Raw genomic sequence first — 24,538 nt, forward strand, 5'->3', positions numbered from 1 at the left:
ATTCCTGTGTCTGATGTTGCTGATGAAAAGTCAGTGCCAATCTGATTCTTTTTTTTTTTTTTTTTTGAGAAAGATTAGCCATGAGCTAACATCTGCTGCCAATCCTCCTCTTTTTGCTGAGGAAGACTGGCCCTAAGCTAACATCTGTGCCCACCTGCCTCTACTTGATACGTAGAGGAAGCCTGCCACAGCATGGCTTGCTGACTGGTGCCATGTCTGTACCCAGGATCTGAACCAGTGAACCCCAGGCTGCCGAAGCGGAATGTGCAAACCTAACCGCTGCACCACTGGGCCAGGCCCTCCAATCTGATTCTTATTCTGAGTAATCTACCTTTTCTCTCCGATAATGTTAAGAATTTCTTTTTATCTTTGATGCTCTGAAATGTCATTATTACACGACTCTGTATACACTTTTTCTTGTTTATTCTGTTCAGTCCTTGTCTTCAAATCTATAAATCGCAAACGAAATTCAAGTTGTTTTTTTAAAATACTCTAAAATTTATACGAAGGAGAAGAATGGCTTAGATAATTTTTTTTTACGATTTTTTTTTTTAGATTTTATTTTTTTCCTTTTTCTCCCCAAAGAACCCTGGTACATAGTTGTATATTCTTTGTTGTGGGTCCTTCTAGTTGTGGCATGTGGGACGCTGCCTCAGCATGGCTTGATGAACAGTGCCATGTCTGCGCCCAGGATTCGAACCAACGAAATACTGGGCCGCCTGCAGCAGAGCACGTGAACTTAACCACTCGGCCACGGGGCCAGCCCCTGCTTAGATAATTTTTAAAAAGAAGAGTAAATGGGGAAAATCAGGCTTGCTCTACCAGATATTAAGACATATTTCAAGCCCACAATAAGGTGTTAGTGCAACAGACAAATGGAACAAAGTAGAGAACTCTAACAAGGACCCATTTATAACAGGAACTTGATACACAATAAAAGAGCCATCACAAATCAGTGGGGCAAGAAGAAATCATTTATTAGGTGAAGTTGGAAAAACTGGTTCACTATATGAGAAAAATAAAACTGGATTACTATCTAACATCAACTACAAGGATGAACTCCAGACAAGTTAAGGAACTGAATGTGAAAGGAAAACTATAAAGCTAACTGAATAAAACGTAGGATGAACTCTGTGACCTAGAGACAAGGAAGAATTTAAAACTTCAAAAGCACAAACCATACAGGAAAACAAACAAACAAGAATTTGATTGCATCAAAATTATTTCTATCCATGAAAGATTTCACACACACAAAGTTAATAGACAGGTGGCAGAATGGAAGGAGGTTTTTGCAATGTCTAAAACACACAGAGAATTAATATCTAAAGTATACAAGGACTCAAGGGCCATCTTTCTGTTCTGCCATTGTCAGCACTGCTTTTGTCCCCATGTGGCTGCTAGATGGCCACTGCAGCTCCAGATTGTTTATCTTCCCACAACCGCATCCAAACACAGGAAAGCAGTTTTTCCTTCTGCATCTCTTGGCATTGTGGAAAGACAGAAGTCTTTCATAGAAGTCTCCTAGCAGAATTCCTGTCAGATCCCATTGATCAGGACTGACTCACACATCCATGCCCCAGCCGTAAGAGTGGCCGGAAAAGCCATTTGTGGCATTTTCAACCTTTATAGCGGGAGATATCATGGCCAGCAGGGAAGAGGGGTTAAGAATGCCAGTTGCAGGAGTAACATAGAACATTGCCATATCCCCCCTCCATTTTCTCCACTTTCTTCTGGCACTCCTATTAGACTCACGTTAGCACTTCTTGATTTACCTAAACGTCTTTCATACTTCCACCTATGTTCTTTTCCTACTGCATCTGAATTTCTCCATCCAATCTTCCAGTGCACTATTCACTCTTCACTGTATCCACTCTGCCATTTAACTCATCTATTGAGTGTTTTATTTCAAAAATTATGTTGTTCACTGTCAAGATCTCCAGTTTAGTTCATTTTTATAATATCTGTTCTTGCTTCATGATGCAATGTCCTTGCATCTCTCCAATAGTATTAATTATGCTTATCCCAAAGGTTTGTTCCAATTCTATTAGCTATGTTTCCTCAAGTGAAGTTCTGATTTTTACTCCATTTCAAGGTGCTACTCAAGTATCTGGGGATTCTATACCAGAAATCCATTTTTCCCACTGGGATTCCTATTAGATTGAAACTTTCTCTACTTGGGCAGCTGGCCGTGGAGTTAGGGGTGTAGTTGAGGTTGATGCAGATTTGATTGTTGGCGATTATACTTCTTGTGGTTTTCGGTAAGACCAGAAGATGAGTAGACTATGCTATGAGAAAAGATGCCTCAGCAGCTAGTGTTCTGGCCTTAAGGACTCCTCATTTCTCCCTGATATTGCCAGCCACTTGAGACATTGTCCTAGCTCTGAAATACTGCTCCTATCTGAAGACAGTGGCTGCAGTTGCATGACCTACAGAAAGGAGGATGGAGTGGCATGCAGGAAGAATAGGCCTGGAGGCTACCACTGTACCACCCAGTTCCCATTGCGAGGCTGTTCCTGCTCTCAGCTTCCACACCTCCCATCTGAGAATGGAACTGGTAGAGTATATTGGATTCCCATGTGCACACCAGACTGCCATTAATTACCCTTTCAATTCCATCCCATCTGATTTTAGTTGAGAATTTCTCACACTGAGAATTCATCTTGTTTTAAAGCATATCTATAAATACATTAAATATTTTTTCCTATCATTTCTCAAGTTTGGGGAAAAGGACAGAAACTGTAGGATGTGCTCAGTTCACCACTTTGGATCAGAAACTGTTTTGTAGAATTCAAGTAAAATATTAATTTTGTTAAAAATCATCATGTATAATATTTCATTTATAAATTTATTTTTCTATCTGTTTATCCATCCATCTATCATCCATTCATCCATCCATCTGTCCTTGTATCTGTACATATACATAAAGGGAGAGATGTCTGGAATGCTTTTAACTTAATATTAAAATAGTTATTTCTAGGTGGTAGCATTTAGAGTTATTTCCTTTCTAATTCGTACTTTGCTGCATTTTCTTTTTTTTAAAGATTGGCACCTGAGCTAACAACTGTTGCCAATTTTTTTTTCTGCTTTTTCTCCCCACATCCCCCCAGTATATAGTTGTATATTTTTTTTTAGTTGTGGGCCCTTCTAGTTGTGGCATGTGGGATGTCGCCTCATCATGGCCTGATGAGCGGTGCCATGTCTGTGCCCAGGAATCGAACGGATGAAACCCTGGGCCAGCAAAGCGGAGCGCGCAAACTTAACCTCTCGGCCCCTGCATTTTCTGAATTTATAATAAATATGTATCATTTTTACAAATAAATTCATTCCTAAAAGTATGTTTAGTTGTCTTTGAGTGTTGAGATTACGGATAATTTTTCATTTTATCTATCTGTATTTCCCAATTTCAACAGTGTACCTGTATTTTGTTATATTTTTAAGAAGAAGTTTAAAAGGTGATTAATGCAAAATTGGGAGCAACCAAGACCAGTAAATAGTTCAAGAGTACCATTAAATACACTAGAAGAGTTCAGGAGTATCGCTATTTTCAAGCAGGAGTGGTTCGAGTCTTCCTACTTTAGTTTAGGGAACAATAAGAATTAAATTGTGTACGATAGGAAACACCTGCATCAGGGCTTTCACAGTTGAGTTACAAGTGCAGTCACGGCACTCTTCTACAAGTCCCTTCTCTATGAAGACCAAATGCAAAAGAGAGAGTTCAGAAGAATTGGCACAAATGATCAACAACTGATGAATGGATAAATAAAATGTAGGCTAGCCATACAATGGAATATTATTTGGCAATAAAAATGAAGTACTGATATATGCTACAACATGGATTAACCTTGACAACATTACACTAAATGAAAGAAGCCAGTCACAAAAAATTATATATTTTATGATTCCATTTATGTGAAATGTCCAGAATAGGCAATTAATCCACACAGACAAAAAGTAGGTTAATCATTGCCTAGGGCTGGGTGCGTCAGAGGGAAATGAAGAGTGGCTGCCAATGGGTACAGAATTTCTGTTTGGAATTTCTAAAATTGATTGTGGTGATGGTGGCACAACTCTGTAAATATACTACAAATCATTGAATTTTACGCTTCAAATGGGTGAATTGTATGGTATGGGAAATATACTTCAATAATACTGTTAAAGAAAAACAAGAAGGAACTGGTTGCTTACACACTTGCCTCTTTGCGAGGAGTATTCAGGCTTCTCCTTGGGCTTCTGAAATTATCCTCTGTACTAGGGAGGCTTGTTGGGAAACCCATCCTGTGCAAGAACTGGGGCATTATTAGCATCACAACTATTTATAAAGGGCTTCCTCATGCCCACAGCTTGCTCCATTTGTTCTTCATCAATAGGTAGAATTCAAACGATTAAAAATAAGGATCACAAGTAAGAACAGGACTCAAAGTGCTAGTGTTATTGCTGCTAGATGCTAGCAGTGAAACGACATTATGCTCTGCCCATCAATCTTAAGAGCGCCTTACCATGGGAGAGCTTATCAAGGAACTGACAGTGAAACTTTCATACACATTACTTCACTTGATCCTTAAAACAACCTTAAACATCAGATAAAAGATCTGTGCTTTACAGATGAGGAAACTGAGGCTAGCTTAGAGAGGCTAAGGAACTTGCCAAGAAGCCACAATTAGGAAGTCGTGGAGTCAGTGTAAAGCGCCAGGGGATTATATAAAGATCAAGGAGAGAGAGAAGACATGAACTTACCTCACCTGAGGGCAACTCCAACAAAGTGGGCCACTCACTCAGATGCCACCATTCAATGCCTATGTTCTTGGTAGCCATCTCCACACAGAGGTATTTGGTAGCTTTATCTTTTCCAGAAGTCGCCATATCTCCTTAATTCTTTTTCTTCAGGGTCAATTTTTCCTGATCTTTTCATTACCTGGATTTACCTCAAGAGCATTTCACTGTCCCTTTTTCAAAAATCTTTTCAGCCAAATAATTTTCCTATCTTTACCTGATGATCTGGCACAAGCGTAAACTCCAGGGACCTCTTCCCTGCCTTTGCTTCTCAGGACCTAATGAACATTTCTTCAAGATATGTCAACACAGAATTACCAGCATAGTGTTAGATCTGTGAAGTCTGGTCAGGGTATTATTTATCTCAGGGAGAGTCTCTCAAACCCACATTTATTTTAAGGAATTATAGGGAGTCTGCTGTTTTTTACAGATTAGAGGTTACTGATTCAGTCAGTTTTAGCCATCTTGAGTAACCTGATATGCCCCCCCACACACACGTCAATATACATAGAGTTGCAAGGTTTCATTGTTGTGCACAATGCTTCTGATTAGCTTATATTTTCCCGTTGTCTCTGCCACGGTAACAAGACCTATTAACAGAGGCCTGCTCTCAGATAACATTAGAACTTGTATCCAGTTCTTCTGACTTCCAGTCCAGGCTCACTTTGCATTAGTCCACACTGAATCTTATAGACATGATTCTGACATACTCTGTCCAAAATCTTGATAGAGCTGCAGGGTTAGGAGACAAATGATAGAGCTTTAAGTCAGGTAAATCACAAGCTCCATTTTTAGAATGTTTCTCTTCTCACTTGGCTAATTCAATAATACAGATATCTGTTCAAAGTGTGAAGAATTTTGTGTTGTCAGAAAGAATTTTGCTAGCAGAAATTGTTTCTGGTACAAACGGTGGTAGCATTTCCATTATATAATGTATATCGTAAATGTATTCGTAATCTGAGTGACTAGTGACAGCTTTTCCTGATATCACATATTTTCTCTGTATTCATCAATCAGTCAAATTAAAAGACAGAGATCTTACATATGATTCCTTGTACACCTGGGTTTTTGATTCCATCTGGTATCTATAAATTGCCCTTTCCAAACCACTTCCTTAGAACCCTTGGCAATGAGAAACAAACAGAAACCCTATGCCTTTAGGTTGTAACCTGCAGTTCGGCAGATGATAAAGGGTACTTTACATATCTTATTCCATTTAATCCTCCCAGCAAGTCTATGACAATAGACATTATGTAACAAAAAGACAAGTTGCTAGAAAAGATCAGAGCTGGTATTCAAATCCAGATATTTCCCACCTAACAATTCACCATGATTTAAGAGACAGACACATTCATGTAAGAATATGACACAAACAACTGTAACATAACTTCTCTTAAGAGAAGTATAAATAAAATGCTGCCCCAAACCCACAGTTCCTTTTATGTAGTACAAAGAGAGAGGATTTTTATCAGCTAGTAGAAAGGCTGAGGAAGATTTTGGGAGGAAATGGCAACTGAGAGAGGCCTTTAAGAATGAATAAAATGTGAACAGGTCCTGAAAATACAGCCATCAAGTAAATTCCCCATGGAGATTCAGAGACTATCCCTCATACTCTTACATGCCTCCTGAAAATTCCAAAGTACTTTGGAACCCTGCTCTTCTTCAGAATTCTTTCCATTCCACCTGCAAAAGCTGAGTCCTTCCCCAAACCAAACTTTCCTTTATAATTTTTTTTCAGGACTCTTTGTTTAAAAATAGCCAGTTAGCTCTGAGGCATAGGCTTTTCAACAGCACTTTGCATTCTACTCATCCCATGCATTCTGATTCATTTATATCTACCTAATATTGCCTAATCTTAATTTTTACTTTATAAGATTTCTTTCACACCCCTTATAAGTATGTCCTAGTCTCAACTCTTCATAACAATTTCTAGTCTAAAAGCTATAAGCGAATGGGGCCAGCCCAGTGGTATAGTGGTTAAGTTTGCACACTCGGCTTCAACAGTCCGGGGTTCGTGGGTTCAGCTCTGGGACACAAACCTACACACCACTCATCAAGCCATGCTGTGATGGAATCTCATGTACAAAAAATAGAGGAAGACTGACAGAGATGTTAGTTCAGGGACAATCTTCCTCAAGTAAAAAGAGGAAGACTGACAACAGACATTAGCTCAGGACCAATCTTCCTCACCCAAAAAAATAATAACAAAAAATTAAAAAATTTTTAAAAAGCTATAAGCAATAGAAACAAGGATGCATTTATTTAACTTTAATATCAACTGAATAAAGAAATCTAGCAACAAAATTAAAAAACAGAATGCAATAATGTTTACAGTTTCTTTGATGATCAAATATTAACAACACACAATTGCAAAAAATTGGGCAATAATATTTTTACTAAAATTTCTCTGTATTTACAATGGGAAATTAATATTAGAAGGGAACTCAGCTTGACTGAGTTTACATACCTTTGAGGTGCAAATAAAATGTGCCAAATATTGCCCTAGATGTTTGCATTATTGACAGTAGAATACTTGTATTTATTATACACTAGGCACTGTGTTAAGATTTTATTTAATTTTCATAAGACCCTACAAGGTAATATTAGTGCCTTTTTTTACAAATGAAGAAATGGAGATTCAGAGAGGTTAAGTTACCTGCCCAGAGTTACACTGCTACTCAGAGTCAGGATTTGAACCCAAATCACTGATGACAAAACTTCTTTCAACTATAGAATGCCACTTTCATTTCCAAATCCTGCACAAAAGAGGAAGCCAAATTATTGTACCAACATGAGACTTACCAAAAAATTATCAAAAATCTCACAATGTCCCCACATGTGGGATCACGGGTAATCACTGATAAAATCTGCAGCTGAATTCCACAAAAGCAAACAGAAATGATTACTAGGCAATGTTAACACACGCCTCCTACCAGGGATTGCAAATCTGTCCTCCAAAGGCCAGTTCCAGTGGAAAAGCTTGACTTGGCCTTGGTAAAGAGACAGCAGAGCCTCAGGATCACCCTGAAAGCTAGCTTTCCCTGATTTGACAGTAGCATTGCTCTAAAGAGTTCCATTGTTGCTATTCGGTTAGAATAAATTACCAGAATACAGAGAGCCCATTCCAAAAGAAAACGAACTCCTAACAAAGCTTTTGTTGTAGTGGCTCCAGGGTCACTTTCACATGAAGTAAGGAATTCTACACAAGGAACAAAAGAATCTGCAATAAATTTGTATACTTTCTTTTGTTACACAGATTTGTGTCAGTGTAGTTAATATGTATAATCATGTATTATTTTGTATTACATATTATTTCTATTATTATGTATTATGTAGTAATATGTATATGATGTAGACGATATGTATGAATGCTCAAAGGAGCACTCAGTGTAATTAATATGAATGGACTATTTATTCATCATTGGTTCTTAACTGGAAAAAAGCCAAACTTTTCTGTGTATATAAGAGACATACCCTAAAGCAATGGTTTCTCTATTTCTTGAATTTTAAAAATATATTTCCACTTAATTATGTTATTGCTACCCTGATCACTTCAACACCTCTGTGGAGCTAAGAATGATAATAATCACAGATTTTCTGTTCTTCATCTCAAGGGCTTTTGTTTTTATTGATGTTTGAAGTTTCACATACTTCAACCACTAGACTTGTCACATTTTATTTCTCTTCATCTTTTTCAGATCTAAAAATAAAAACACAAGCCTAGAAAGAATTAATTACCTTAAATATTTCCAATAAATAAAATTGCATTTTGGATGCAAGGAGTCAAATTATGCACATAGATTAATCACTCCTTCCACAAAGACAACATCAAGGAGGGTGGCCCGGGCTGAATGTTTTAACATATCATTCAGGGTTTTCAGAGGAAAAAATTATAACTATGGAAAACATAACTTTCAAAAGTATATCAAGTCAGCTATATAAATTGTGAGATAATAATTTCAAAGTGGTGTAAAAAACATCAATTCTTCCTTGAAATAAAAAACATAACATACCAAATCAACACATTGTACACCTTAAACTTAGACAATGTTATATGTGAATTATATCTCAATAAAACTGGGGGGAAAAAAGAAAAAGAAAAAGATATAACAAAAACAGACTATGAATGCCATTGCTATCTATCATTACCACATTCCAGTAGTCTGTGACTCTCCCCTAATCACTGTTTTCATATTTACACTCTGGTTGTATATTCCAATGTTACTTGAGGTCAGGGTCCTTGTCTTACCTTTGGTTTCCCCAAAATCTAGTACAAAACCCACTCTATAAATGATCACTGAATTGAAATAAATCTCCTTTACATATCTTTGAGGCACAAATGAAATAAGGTATGCAAAAGTACTTTGGAGACAACAATGGATTTGTCAATGATTTCTTGGCTATGACAACAAAGTTACAGGTAACAAAAGAAAAAATAAATAAATTGGACTTCATGAAAATTAAGAATTTTGTGCATTAAAAGACACTATGAAAAGAGTAAAAAGATAACTACAGAATGGGAGGAAATATTTGCAAATAATATATCTGATAAGGGATTAATGTCCAGAATATAGAGAGAACTCCAAAACCCAACCACAAAAAATCAACCTGACTCAAAAATGGGCAAAGGACTTGAATAGACATTTCTCCAAAAAAGACATATACATAGTCAATAAGCACATGAAAAGATGCTAAACATAGTAATCATTAAGGAAATGCAAATTAAAACTACAATGAGAAACCACTTCACACCCATTAGGATGCCCACTATCAAAAAAACAAAATAAGAAATGTTGGCAAAGATGTGGAGAAATCAGAACCCCGGTACACTGTTGGTGGGAATGTAAAATGGTACAGCCACTGTGGAAAATAGTATGGTGGTCCATCAAAAAATTGAAAATAGAATTACTATATAATCCAACAATTCCACTTCAAGGTTTATACCCTAGAGAATTGAAAGCAGGGTCTCAAACAAATATGTGTCCTCCCATGTTCATAGCTGTCTTATTCATAGTAGCCAAAACATGGAAGCAACCAAGTGTCCATCCATGGGTGAATAGATAAGCAAAATGTGGTATACACATACAATGGAATATTATTCAGCCTTAAAAAGGAAGTAAATTCTGACATACAACATATGCTACAACATGGATGAAGTTGAGGACATTACACTAAGTAAAACAAGCCAGTCACAAAAAGAACAAGAACTGTATGACTCCACTTATATGAGGTACTTGGTCAAAATCAGAGACAGAAAGTAGAATTGTGATTGCTAGGGGATGGGCGGGGGGTGTGGAAATTGGGGGTTATTGTTTAATGAGTAGAGAGTTTCAGTTTTACAAGATGAAAAGAGTTCTGTGAATGGATGGTGGTGATGATTGCATATTATAAATGTATTTAATACCACTGAACTGTACATGTAAAAATGGTTAAGATGGTAAATTTTATGTTATATGTATTTTATCACAATAAAAAAAATTTAAGAATTTTTAAAAATAAAAAAGTACTTTGGAAACTATAAAGTTTCATGTAAGAGTTGATTACAGAATGCTACCAGAGAGAAGAGCACCTTACTATTGGCTGACACCTCTGTAAGGCATGTTACTGCCACATATAAATCAGAGTATCACTAAGTCTTATATGACATATGGTCAAATTTAACCCCATGATGTTCATCCTTTACCTGGCATTTCTAAACAACCTCATTTCCAAAACATGAAATGCCCCCAATTTAAAATACTACTATTTCAATCATAAAGTCAAAATAATTAAACTTAAAACAAAATCAATAATTACAAACAAAATGGTATAAACATTTGCCAAATTATTTTCTAGTCATAAATACAGTCACATCCGTATTTTTGCAAAGATACTCTCTAGACAATCTGTAACAATAAAATACCATTTTTTAAATGTTATGATTAACAATGCAGTGGAATATTTTCATAGTTTCCATATCACGTATGTATGTGACACCAACCCTTCCAACATAATTTCATGATAGCCCAAGAAAAATCTTAGACTTCTTTCCCATCAAATAAAAAGTTTTCTTACATTTCAGCCAGACAAACACCATACTTAATACAGAGTAACTTCCTGTTAAAGACTTGCAAAATTTTAAGCAAATACAAACCTCATACTCAAATTGTATGAATTTGCTTAAGGGTGCCAAAGTATCTGTAGACAAAGGAAACAAATTAGTCAGCTCTCTGCACTGCCCTTTCTCAGAGCCAAACTTCCCTGGTCCTTGCCCTCTGAATCACCCTCATCTTCAGGTTCAGCTCACTCCTTACCCCACTGGTTCGAGAGTTAATCCTGTCCCCAGACAAGAAGTAACATAAGGTCTGGTACGATCCAGAGTTACCCTGCATATCTGCGTGTTCCCCACGCATTAGAGTCCATTCATCCATCCATCATCAATCTACCTAGCAAATATTCATTGAGAACTGTCTGTCTCAGGCACTATCCTAGACTTGAGAGCAACTATGGCTTTATAATTGTTCTTGATATCAATGGGGGTATGTTCCTCACATTATTCTTTTTCTTTAAAGTTGCCTCAACTATTCTGGGCTTTTTGCTTTTTCACACGAATTTTGGGTTAAGCTTGTCAAGTTCCAAGGGAAATCATTAGGCATACCACTTAATTTAGAGATTAATTTGGAGAGAATTGACGTTTTTCTGATATTACATCTTCCCATCTATGAATATATCTCAATTTAGTCAGAACTTTTTTGTTTCCTGATAATACTTTGTAATTTTTTCCTTAAAAGATTATCACATCTTTTTTTTTGCTGAGGAAGATTAGCCCTGAGCTAACATCTGTTGCCAATTTTCCTATTTTTCGTTTTTTCTTTGAGGAAGATTAGTCCTGAACTAACATCTGTGGCAATCTTCCTCTATTTTATATATAGGTCGCTGCCACAGCATGGCTGATGAGTGGTCTAGGTCTGTGCTTGGGATCTGAACCCACAAACCTGGGCAGCCAAAATAGAGTATGCCAAATCTAACCACTATGCCATGGGGCTAGCCCCAAGACTATCATATCTTTTATTAGATTAATTTCTGAGTTCACAGTTTAGGTTGCTATCATAAATTGGATCATTTTTCTATTATATGTACTAACCATTATTTGTGAGAATATTGATCTTTAATAGTCACCCCACTGAACTTTCTAAGTTTTAATAGTTTGTAGATTCTCTTGAATATTCAGTGTAGACCTCCTCTGTAAATAGGTCAGCTTTAGTTTTACTTCCCAATTTTTTATATCCTATAGTACTTTTTCTTGTCGTAACATGCAATTGAATAGGTGATAGCAGGACTTTCCTGCCTTGGCTCTGACTTTAATGGAAATGTTCCTAAAGTTTCACTAAGTACTATGTTAACTCTAGGTTTTTGATTGCTAATAAGTTAAAGAAATTCTCTTCTATTTATTGTTTGCTAAGAGTTCTTATCGTGAATGAGTGACCAATGTTATCAAATTCTTCTTCCATGTATGAGATTATCATGATTTTTCTCATTTAATCTGTTGGTAGATTTTCTGACGTTGAGGCATTTATTCGTCTATTCATTTAACAAATATTTATTGAGTGCCTGTGACGTGCCAGGCACTGTTCGAGACTCTGGGAAAACAGGGGGCAACAGAAAGACAACAATCCCTGTCCTCATGATGTTTAAATTCTAGTTGGGGAGACAGACAAGAAACAAGAAAATAAAATACATAGTACAACAGGTCATGATAAGTGTTCTGGAGGAAAGCAAAGCAGAGCAGGAAGATAAGGCGTGTTAGCTAAAAAATGAGAATTAAGTAGGATAGTCAGGGAAGGGTTCATTGAGGTGACATTTGAGGAAAGATCTAAGAACACCCATCCTAGGCTGAAGGAACCACAGGTGCAGAGGCCCATGGGGCAGAACTTTGTCATTTTGCACTGGAGAATTTTGAGATGAGTGATAAACACGACTTACATTTTGAAAGAATTTTTAAATTCTTGCATTCCCAGAATAAATCTTCCTGGTCCATTACATATCATTGGGTACACTGCTAAATTTGTTGGAATCTTGTTTTTCTTTAATCTGTACTCATAAGAATGGTTTCTAATTTTCTTTCTTGAACTGCCCGTCTCCATTCTTGTATTACGGTTGGAATCTTGCAACAAGCATCATGGAATGAGTTGGTTGTTATTACAGTTTATTCCGTTACATGTACTAATTGTAACTTGTGTGAAAGAATGCTTTTCTTAAATGTTTTTTCTTTAGTCTGCTATATCAATTTCTGATAGAGCTGCACCAAAATTTTCTCCCATGACCAGGCAATCTGTCCATTTCCCCTTGCAACTGTCAATGAATACATGGGAAGATGCAGTTTTTTACTTTTATGTCTTCCTAGTAGATCATTTCCTTTACCACTAGCTACTCTCTTTATCCCAATTTGAGGTTTTTGCCTCAAATGTTATTTTGTCTAATAATATTGCTGCACAAGCTTTCTTTTAGCACCTGCCTAAATTATTTTCAACATTTTTCAAAATTAGGTTTTAATCGTATCTCTTTTAAGCAGCACACAGATGGATTTTCTTAAAACTCAATATGAAAAACTAATCTTTTACAGAGGAGTTAGATCGTTGTACATTTATTGTGACTGCTGATATAGCACTGATTATACAGCACTTTCTGTATATTTCTGTTATCCCTTTTTCTCACTCTTTCTCCTTTCCTGCTTTCTATTGAATTGACAGATTTCTATATTCCCTTTTATAGCTCTGCTTGTTTGGAAACTATAGATGTGTCTTTTTTTTTAAGTAGCTACTCTTGTTTTTTTATTTTTTAGGGTTTTTTTTTTTTTTGCTTTTCCTCCTCAAATCCCCCCAGTACATAGTTGTATATTTTAGTTGTGGGTCCTTCTAGTTGTGGTATGTGGGACGCTGCCTCAATATGGCCTGATGAGCGGAGCCATGTCCGCACCCAGGATCCAAACTGGCGAAACCCTGGGCCGCCGGAGCGGATCATGCAAACTTAACCACTCGGCCACGGGGCCAGGCCTGCTACTCTTGTTTTTAAAGGACATACTTAACTTTACATGTATTCTAAATGTTGTGTAGCCATGTTTGTCTTCCACCCAGACATGAAGAGGTTCTTAGTACACCATTGAACAGGTCCTGTCTCTTATTACTTTTAGAGCAGCAGTTCTCAGAGTGTGCTCCCAAGACCCTTTCAAGAATCTGCAAGATTAAGGCTATTTTTATAAAAATATTAAGATGTTGCTTTTCTCCCACTCTGTTGACATTTGCATTCATGATACAAAAGCAATGATGGGTAAAGCAGCTGGTGCCTTACCATGAACCAAGGCAATGGCACCAACTGTCCCAGTGGTCACTGTACTCTTCCCTGTCCTGAACTCACAGAAGAAAAAAAAGTTACACGCAAGAATGCCCTTGATGAGGCAGTAAAAATTGTTACTTTTATTAAATTTTGACCTATGAATACACATCTTTTTAAAATCCTGAGCAACGACAGGGGAAGCTTGCATAAAGCACCTCTACTGCACAGAGAATTACGATGGTTGTCACATGGAAAAGCACTTGTGTGATTGAGTTGAGCTTAACTAGCCACTTTTTTTTCACAGAACATCATTTTTATTTCAAAGAACTGGTAGACAAACCATGGTTCTACAGACACGGGTATTTGACAGACAGTTCCTTGAAAATGAAGTGAGCCTGTCACTTCAAGAAAAACAACTCAGTATTTGTTGCAACAAAAAAATGTAAGGTTTTGGGGCTGGCCCAGTGGCGTAGTGGTTGAGTTTGTGCACTCCACTTCAGCAGCCCAGGGTTTGCAGGTTTGGATCCCTGGTGTGGACCTAGCACTGCTTGTCAAGCCACGCTGTGGCAGCATCCCACACAAAACAGAGAAAAACTGGCACAGATGTTAGCTCACTGACAATCTTCCTCAAGCAAAAAGAGGAAGATTGGCAACAGATGATAGCTCCGGGATAATCTTCCTCAGAACCAAACAAAATGTACGCTTTCCAGTAAAAAGACTATTAAAATACACCCTTTTAGATATCTGTGTGAGGCTGAATTTTCTCCTGTATTTCAATTCATAAATAAGAATTTCTTATGAATAATGTGATTCATATATAAGAATACATATGAAGATTAATATATGATTCACATATAAGAATCCAGTTGTTCTCTATTAAGCCAAACATTAAAGAGATTTGCAAAAATGTACAAATAATGCCACTCAAATTTTTGTCCTGGAAAATATTTTTCATGAAAATGTTAACTTGTACTGGGTTAATTATTTCTAAATTAAATAATATTTTTAAATAGTTTTAATTTCTAATATGGTAAATATTGATATAATCCACACAACAAAAGCCCTTTGGGCCCTCAACAATTTTTAAGGATATAAAGGGACCTCAAGGTCATTTGAAACTGTTGGTTTAAATTTTTATTTCAGCCTTTTATCCCAAAAAAAGTGTTTACAGTCAATAGTTGATTTAAATGTATTGATGTTAAATCAACTTCTATGTTCAGGTTATTTTTTTAGCCACTACCTCTCCCATTATAGAAACTATCTTTGCTTCTTTACTTCCATATCTTCCCTCTGGATTCACTTTTCTTTTTGAAATATCTTTTTAAGCAAAGGTCTGTTTAAAACTCATGTCTAGGGGCTGGCCCCGTGGCCGAGTGGTTAAGTTCACGTGCTCCGCTGCAGGCAGCCGTGTTTCGTTGGTTCGAATCCTGGGCGTGGACATGGCACTGCTCATCAGACCACGCTGAGGCAGCGTCCCACATGCCACAACTAGAAGAACCCACAACAAAAGAATACACAACTATGTACCGGGGGGCGTTGGGGAGAAAAAGGAAAAAATAAAATCTTTAAAAAAAAAAAAAACTCATGTCTAAAGATGTTTATAATTTGCATTCATTCTTGAATGTTAGTTTAGCTGTCAATAAAGTTCTAGGTTGACATATTTTCCTTCAGCATTTGAGAGCCATTACTTCGTTGTTTTCTGGCCTCTAATGCTGCTAATGAGAAGTCAGCTGACAGAGTATTTGGTGGCCCTTTGTAGATAACGCCTTCTCTTATCTTTATCTTGAGGTCCCACAGTTTCACAATGATGTGTGTGGTGATGAATTTATCATTTATCTTGCCTGGTCCTCAGGGAAGGACATGTAATCTAAAAGACTCCTGCATTTTTTTGAATTCTAGAAAATTCTCAGTGCTTGTCGTCTCAAATACTACTTGTCTGCTATTCCCTCCACTCCATTCCTCTAGAACAGTGTTCTCAACCAGGGAATTTGGCAGTGTCTGCAGACAACTTCGTTGTCACAACTGGGAGGGGGGCTGTCCTACTAGCATCTAGGAGAAAATGGCCAGGGATGCTGCTAAACATCCTACAAAGCACAGGGTAGGTCCCCACAACAAAGAATTATTTCACCCAAATGACAATAGTGTTGAGGCTCAGAAACCCTGCTCTCAAACTCCCATTAGACATATGTTGGAGTCTTTCAATTAATCCTCTAACATTTCATAATTCTTATCTATTCACAGCACTACAATATAGAAAAATTCTTTAGTATCTCCCAATTCACTGATTCCCAACAGATCCATGTTAGAGTTGCTATGTTTTATTTTGATAATCATACTTTACATATCAAAATTCCTGATAGGCGGGGCTGGCCCCGTGGCCGAGTGGTTAAGTTCGTGCACTCCGCTGCAGGCGGCCCAGTGTTTCGTCGGTTCGAATCCTGGGCGTGGACATGGCACTGCTCATCGAACCACGCTAAGGCAGCGTCCCACATACCACAACTAGAAGGACCCACAACGAAGAATATACAACTATGTACTAAGATTTTATTTTTCCTTTTTCTCCCCAAAGACCCCTGGTACATAGTTAGCTGTGGGTCCTTCTAGTTGTGGCATGTGGGATGCTGCCTCAGCATGGCTTGATGAGCAGCGCCATGTCTGTGCTCAGGATTTGAACTGGCGAAACCCTAGGCCACCAAAGCAGAGTGCATGAACTTAACCACTCAGCCACAGGGCTGGCACCTATTGCTGCCTGTTTTGTTTCATAACTTTTCTTTTTAAATAGATGTTATTCTTTCACTTATCTCTTTGACATGTATCATATTGTCCTATAAATTATTTTCATCTGGTGTAAATCATGTTCTGGATTATTATTTGGTGGGCAGGGCAGAGGGCTGTCCTTAGCATTACATTTCTCAGCATCTTTGAAGGAAAGGTTATAGTTAAGGTTAAGGTTTTGTCTGCTTGTTTTTAAAATCTCTCCCTTTTCTTTTTCTTAGCCCACTCTACCTGGAATGTTCACAGTTGTCTCCAAAAGTTCCTCCAGAGCACAAGAAGTAGGTCTTAAGTAGTGTTTTGAGCCTACTGTTATGATACCCTTATATGACAGATCCAGTCACTGAGCCAACAGGCTACTTGGCTGTTTTGGTTAAAAAAAAAAAAAAAAGCTCTGTTTTCCTCCTTCTCTCTCATTGGGCCCAGTTTTTTACAAAGCAACAGTCCCAGAAAGAGAGTCAACAGTTTTATCAGCCTGTGAACAAGCTGACACCCATTCCAGGCCCTGGCTTTGATCACTATTCCTAGCTCGTCTGCCTCAGTGATGGAGCTCTCAAGGAGGTCTGTTTTCTCAACAGAGGTCACACCATGGTTCTAGCCACCCTGGTTCTCGACCTAGAGCATGAGCCCCACGGTGAGCCCCACTGACCGGCTTTCTCTTCCATCTTTAGTTACATAAATGTATCCAGTTTTTCTTTAACCATTTTATCTGCTATTGCTAGGTGTGTGAGGCAGAAGAATTCATGAACTCATTTTAATACCTCAATCAGACATCATACCTTATTTCTACATTTTTGAAAATAAGAATGTATTTTATAATTAGAAAAAAATCAAGCTTTTAAAATTTTTTAACATTTACTCTCTTTACTACATATTTACTATAACAGAGGCAAATAAATAATGGAATTATAGATGCAAATAGGAGAAAGAACCCAATTCTGATAGAGGGAACTGGAAAAGCCTCCACATTTCAATCACTTGTTTGCCAGCATCCTAAAATGTGCTCTGGATTCACTGGAACCAGAAGGGAAGAAGTGAAACAAATATTCAGTCACATCTAATGAGCCTGTGAGAAAAGACCAGTGATGCAATACCTGGTAGAATGGTATCATCATAGATGAAATGGCAGCTGTTCCGCAGTAGGGCAGTGGGGGCAGTCCTGGAGGAGGTGGGGTACACGAGTATCAACTTTAGTTTGCTTCAGTCTATGTCTCTTTGGTCTGTTCTGTCCTTTGTCATTCATGGAAACTGAGGCGGTTTAGCAGTTAATTAAGAACTCTAAGAGAGATCTGGCAGCAGAAGGGGGAGCATCAGCTGAGCTGGGAGCTCACAGATGGCAGCAGTGAGAGCAAGCAGTCCCTAATGAACTTGATATCAGGTAGGCCAAGAAAGAGGGTTAGTTCTGAAAGCTGGAGTATGGCAGAGAAGGTGGAAATAAGCCATGTGCTCAGATACTGAAACTACACTAAAGTCAGAATGAGTTCAACAGCTGAAGGCGGAGAGGAGGTCAGTCCTGAGCCTGAGGTTTAGTTGGGTCTGTGGTTGAGACTGAGTGGCCCCAGCAGTGGAGAGTAGTGACCCAAGTCAGACAGGGAGCCATACACATAAGTCCATACATTCAGAGCATTGGACTCTATCACCAACACAGATGAAGATCCATGAAATCAAACTTTAGATATTTTAGTGTTATACTCTAGTCCTATTTTCTAGTATTAGATGTGGACGTTAATTAACAAACAGCAAACTATGGAAATCTGCCTAACTCCTCAAGAAAGAAGCAATTTGCATATAAAAAGAGATATTAATATAAACTCAAGGTATTATTAAGGACAAATTCATTCCTTTTTCTCCTAGCTGTCAATTTCCTCAAAATATTAAAACTTTAAAACAATGTACCCTAGACTCAATGATAAAAACTATCAACTTTTTCAAAAAACAGCAAAAGCAATCTACTTCAGATCCAAATTTCTTGGTCAAGTAAAACTAAGAGACTGGTCACTAAATTACAAAAACAAATCCATGAATAATAACCTCAACTCAATCTCAAATAAATAAAAGTTTCTTCCCCACCAACTCCAAAAAATAAAATTTTGATAGGTTGGCCTCACAAAAGTTGTGTCTGGACCAGAAATGCCCAATTAGAATATACATAATTCCAAGGTGTTGTGTTCTGAGTGGCTAAGCACTATGGACAAGCTGGTTAGGCTGGCTGCCAGCAAGGCGAGTGTGAACTATTGCCTGAAAGGGTACCAGTAGTGTCATACTAAACCTTTGCCCAGGGGCTCTTATAAATCAGTCATTATTTTAAGTATCGGGAGAGATTATATAACTTAAATATTAATTTTCTTGTTCACTTATCAAATATTTATTGAGCCCACTATATACCCAAACACTGTGTTGAGCACTAGATCTGGCTCTCAAGGAGCCTACCATGAATTATATTCTTATTATAAACAATATTAACAAATACAATTAAAATAGATTGCATGCAGTATGCCAGATATTGTGCTGGGCATTTTACATTAATATCTCACTTAATCCCATCCTAAAGGTGAGAAAACTCAGGCTTAGAGGTTGAGTAATTTGCCCAAGTTCACATAGCTAGGACGTGTTGAAACAGAAACTCCAAACTGTTCCAGAGCCCCAAATCCTAACCACTGTGCATACTGCCTCTAGCAAGGGAGCTAAGACATAAGAGTGTAATTATCAGATAAGGTCAAAAGTGAAAAAGGAAAAAAGAGCTGTAGATAACTAAGGACATTCAAGAAGACAAATTTCTTCCAAGTGGATGAGTGAGGAATGGCTTTGCAAAGCAAGTGATATTTACACAAATTTTTGTAGGATGGATAGGATCTGGTTGCGCAGAGAAAGAATATGAAGGACAAGGTGTAAAAGTACGGGTGGTAGAAGGAGCACTGCATCAGGAGTCGGAGGATCAGGTTCAAACTTTGCTCCTCCATTTCTTAACTGCCTAACAAGAAGCAAGCCACTTACCTCTCTAGGCGTCAGTTTACTCTTACATAAAATGTCCAGTTTAGTTCACTTGAAAAAATACAAATGCTATATGCAAGAAGATATTCATAGCATAATCATTTATAAAAGTAAAATCTAGTAAACAAGTTATCAATAATCAAGAAGTGGGTAAATAAATTATGCAGCCTTTCTAATAGTAATTGTGGAGATTGCAGCAACATAGAAAAATGTAACAAACAGGAAATTATAAAACTATGTCCACTATTACAAATATGAGTAGACAAAGACTAAAGGAAAATAAACAGAAATAAAATTTGAAAAATAAAAATACACATGCCAAATCTGTTTCCCAGACCTCTTGAAGCAAAAACCTCTAGGGATGAGACCTAAAGATAGGTAGATAGGTAGGTAGGTAGGTAGGTAGATAGATATTTTAGAGATTGGCACTTGAGCTAACATCTGTTGCCAATCTTTTTGTTTTCTTCTTCTCCCCAAAGCCCCCAAGTACACAGTTGTACATTCTAGTTTGGAGTGCCTCTGGTTGAGCTATGTGGGACGCCACCTCAGCATGGCCCAATGAGTGGTGCCATGTCCACGCCCAGGATCTGAAGCAGCAAAACCCTGGGCTGCCAAAGCGGAGAGCAAGAACTCAGCTCCTCAGCCAGCCCCTGACACTTTTTTTTTTTTTGAGTAAGATTAGCCCTGAGCTAACATCTGCCACCAATCCTCCTCTTTCTGCTGAGGAAGACTGGCCCTGAGCGAACATCTGTGCCCATCTTCCTCTACTTTATATGTGAGACGCCTGCCACAGCATGGCTTGACAAGCAGTGCTAGTTCCGCACCTGGGATCCAAACTAGTGAATCCCAGGTCACCAAAGCAGAATGTGTGAACTTAACCACTGTGCCACTGGGCTGGCCCGTGAAAAAAAAAATTTTTTAAAGGTTTTTTTTTTTCCTTTTTCTCCCCAAAGCCCCCCAGTACATAGTTGTGTATTCTTCGTTGTGGGTCCTTTTAGTTGTGGCATGTGGGACGCTGCCTCAGCGTGGTTTGATGAGCAGTGCCATGTCCGCGCCCAGGATTCAAACCAACGAAACACTGGGCCGCCTGCAGTGGAGCGCGTGAACTTAACCACTCGGCCACGGGGCCAGCCCCGAAAATATATTTTTTTAAAAGTGTTCCAAGTGACTCTGATGTATACCCAGGACTGGAAGCCACTGACAGGATATCTAAAGGTTCTTTCAACTTTAACTTTCTAATTCCTTAAGGGCATTCCACATATCCTGGGAAAGTAGACACATGTTAAGAAAAGATTATAGAAATGTACAGGGCAGGGCCAGCCCCGTGGCCAAGTGGTTAAGTTCGTGCACTCTGCTTCGGCAGCCCAGGGTTTCCCCGGTTCAGATCCTGGGCACAGACATGGGACCGCTCATTAGGCCATGCTGAGGTGGCGTCCCACATGCCACAACTAGAAGGACCCACGACTAAATATACAACTATGTACTGGAAGAGATTTGGGGAGAAAAAGCAGAAAAAAAAAAAAAGATTGGCAATGGTTGTTAGCTCAGGTGCCAATCTAAAAAAAAAATGTACAGGGAATAGCAATTAGTTTGGAGTAACTGCATTATAAGATATATCAAAGAGAGCCTGAAGGCCATAATTGGCTAAGGAGGGGTTTGAACATTACGCTGTAGGCCACAGAAGGTTATTTATGGCTTCTGAGCTAATAAGTAGCATAGTGAGAGCAGCACTGGCTCCCTGAAGTCTATAGTCTTAGCAGCCTTGGGGCTTCTCCTGTATTTGGCTGACATCATTGGATTTAAAGGGCCCTCACTGGTCTCCAATCATGCACCTGATCTTCTCACGAGGACAATCTAAGATAGCTCTTAAGTTTAGCAGGGGTGTCAGTTACCTGGCATATTAGATACTACCATACTCTCCCTCACCTGAGGCAGGCATCACTAATCAATCACAGTACTCTTTCCCAACAAGCCTAGTTGGCCTCAAAATACTACTCATCATAGCCCTGCAGGAAGGCACTAGACGCTGCTAATTTCAGAGATTTGCCATCTCCCTATTTTAAAGCCATAGGACAAGGACCTACCTCTTCATTCTATCTAAAAAGTGCTCCAAGGGCCAGACAGGAATTCTGACAGCTCTAACTTCCTTTAGTGTGTGTATTTAAGTATGTTACAGGTTCATCTTACACTGAGAAAAAATAATTGACAAACAGGAAAATAGTTCCCTATTAAGGTAGTGAAGAACTTCAGGGATTAAAAATAAATCATATCAAAATACAGACAACAGTCAGTTTATCTATAAAGGGGAGAAATAAGGCTGGCTTTGGTCTCATTTGTAGCAACATTAGATGCCAAGAGACTGAGAACTTAAGAGTATCAATGAGAATTGTTTGTCAAGCCTAAGTGTTGATCTTGTTTGAAGGCAATAGGAAAACGTTCTTGGGGCCAGCCTGGTGGTGTAGTGGTAAAGTTCATGCACTCTGCTTTGGCAGCCTTGGGTTCACAGGGTCTGATCCTGGGCACAGACCTACAAACTGCTCATCAAGCCGTGCTGTAGCAGTGTTCCACATACAAAAGAGAAGACTGGACAGTTGTTAGCTCAGTGACAATCTTCCTCAAGCAAAAAGAGGAAGAATGGCAACAGATGTTAGCTAAGGGCCAATCTTCCTCACAAAAAAAAAAGAAAGAAAGAAAAGAAAAAGATTCTCAAAGATTCAAGATATACATCAGCTATACACATCCTTTCTCAAAAACGTACCTGAAGATATCATCCAATCAACCAACTAATGAAAAAAAAACACACTTTTGATTTGGAATTACAGCTACAAAGCAGAATGTAAATATGCTACAATTCATGAATAAGCTACAATAATATTAACTAAAATGTAAACACCAAAAAAAAGAGGTTAAGAGGATGAGAAGAAACATAACTTCCTTCCTCACATTTAATAGAGTGAACCACTCAATTCCATCCTTGATGAATCAAGAAATACATATATTAAATATATATATAAACATTATTTAAAGATAGGAAGACTAATAAAAACAGAGACTCTCCCATTTAAATTACCAGAAGATGAGGGGAAATACCAAAGATACATAGCAAACTGTCTGGAACAAACTTAATAGGAATACAGTTTTCAATACAATTTAAATTTCTTTAGTTTTCTTCCACGTTTAGATATGGTCTGTCAGCAATAAAATTAAGGCAAATGTATTGGCTAGGCTTGCATAAAATTTAAAAACTGTACCTAATACCCTTTACAAATCTCCAATCATTAATTTCAAGAGAGCATGTAAAAAGCACAGCACTAATTGAGTCGGAGACAAGAATGGAAATTACCAGATGCCATTTGGTGTACACAAGGCAAAAAAGAATTGAAGGTGTATGAAGTATAATAAATTGGCAAAGTAAGAGTTCATTTTCAAGAAGGCAGGAAATTACTGATAAAATTCTAATGCACAAAAATTTAAGGAACACTTCTAAGATGAAATGGGGCTTTAGTAAGTCTTTGTGATGATTAAATATTTTAGAAATTTGCATTACAAATTTCCAGTATAAAAAGTAAAAATGCTATATCACCTTTAGAACCCTATCTCCTTCTTTTTTTTTTTTTTTTTTGAGGAAGATTAGCCCTGAGCTAACATCTGCCACCAATCCTCCTCTTTTTTTTTTGCCGAGGAAGACTGGCCCTGAGCTAACATCCGTGTCCATCTTCCTCTACTTTATATGTGGGTTGTCTACCACAGCATGGCTTGACAAACAGTGTGTAGATCCACACCAAGGATCCGAACCCATGAACCCCGGGCCAACGAAGCTAAACGAACAAACTTAACCACTGCGCCACTGGGCTGGCCCCTGTCCTTCACTTTTAAAAAGAATTTCAAGTAAACAAGACCAAAAAGTGAGAAACACATATGTTTACAAGTCAGGGGGAAAAACCATAGTCATTATTAAAGAAATGGTAGCCTAAAGTGTCATATTTACAGAGAACTAAGCATTTGCTGCTAATTTGTTTACAGGCTCCAATCTGCCCTGTTGTACACTTGCTTCAAACAGTTCCTCTCTCTGCATTTTTGTAGAATGAGGTTAGGCTAGATCTTTAAGGTGCCTTGTAGTTCTAATATCTTATGGTTCTATAAAGACGGTAACTTTAAGTAGGATAAAAAAAATTGCAGTCTTCAAACAGGATACAGTAGTTCTGATCCTAAACATAAAACTTTTAACCCTGCTAGGGTTAAACCAAAACACAAGCTAAATGTGTGGTCTCCTCCTGGTGAGGAGTTGGGAAGAACCAGTTCAGGTGACTTGGTTTCCCAGGACTAAGGTTTTCCCACCACTAGAGTAGAGTGTTTCTTACCAGTGCCTCACTCGAGAGAGAAGATACCAAGGCTGAGTCAGAGAAGCAATCCAAAGACGTCATATGTGAATTTGACCAGGGAGGACAAGAGCAAAACAGAGGCAATCTGGATAAATATCAAAGTAAATTCTCTAACAATGACTTCATTTTGTAGATATCAAGTCTCCTAACACTATTATCCCATTTAACAACTTCCTACTCATTTTTTTTCTAAGTTTCTTTAAGTGAAAACAAAATACCTCAAATTTAGTTTTTTGTTTTTGTTTTTTTTTTTAAAGATTTTATTTTTTCCTTTTTCTCCCCAAAGCCCCCCGGTACATAGTTGTGTATTC

General features: G+C 38.0%; 1 protein-coding gene across 4 annotated transcripts in view; it reads right to left on the reverse strand.

Annotated features, from left to right (window-relative positions):
* Positions 1-956: 956 nt before the first annotated feature.
* The window catches only part of ZNF207 (zinc finger protein 207), a 59,158-nt gene continuing 35,576 nt past the window's right edge, over positions 957-24,538 (reverse strand). For 3 of the 4 annotated variants that reach the window (XR_011423342.1, XR_011423341.1, XR_001381238.3), the window contains exons 15-16: positions 7,427-7,526; positions 3,880-5,502 (exon numbers count right to left, since the gene is read on the reverse strand). The gene's annotated coding sequence lies outside the window, so the exon portion shown is untranslated. Of the gene's footprint in view, positions 5,503-7,426; positions 7,527-24,538 lie in introns of all 4 variants that reach the window. The other variant, XR_011423354.1, reaches the window with a different exon arrangement.

The sequence above is a fragment of the Equus caballus genome, chromosome 11 (genome assembly GCF_041296265.1).
Source record: "Equus caballus isolate H_3958 breed thoroughbred chromosome 11, TB-T2T, whole genome shotgun sequence".
NCBI lineage: Eukaryota > Metazoa > Chordata > Mammalia > Perissodactyla > Equidae > Equus > Equus caballus.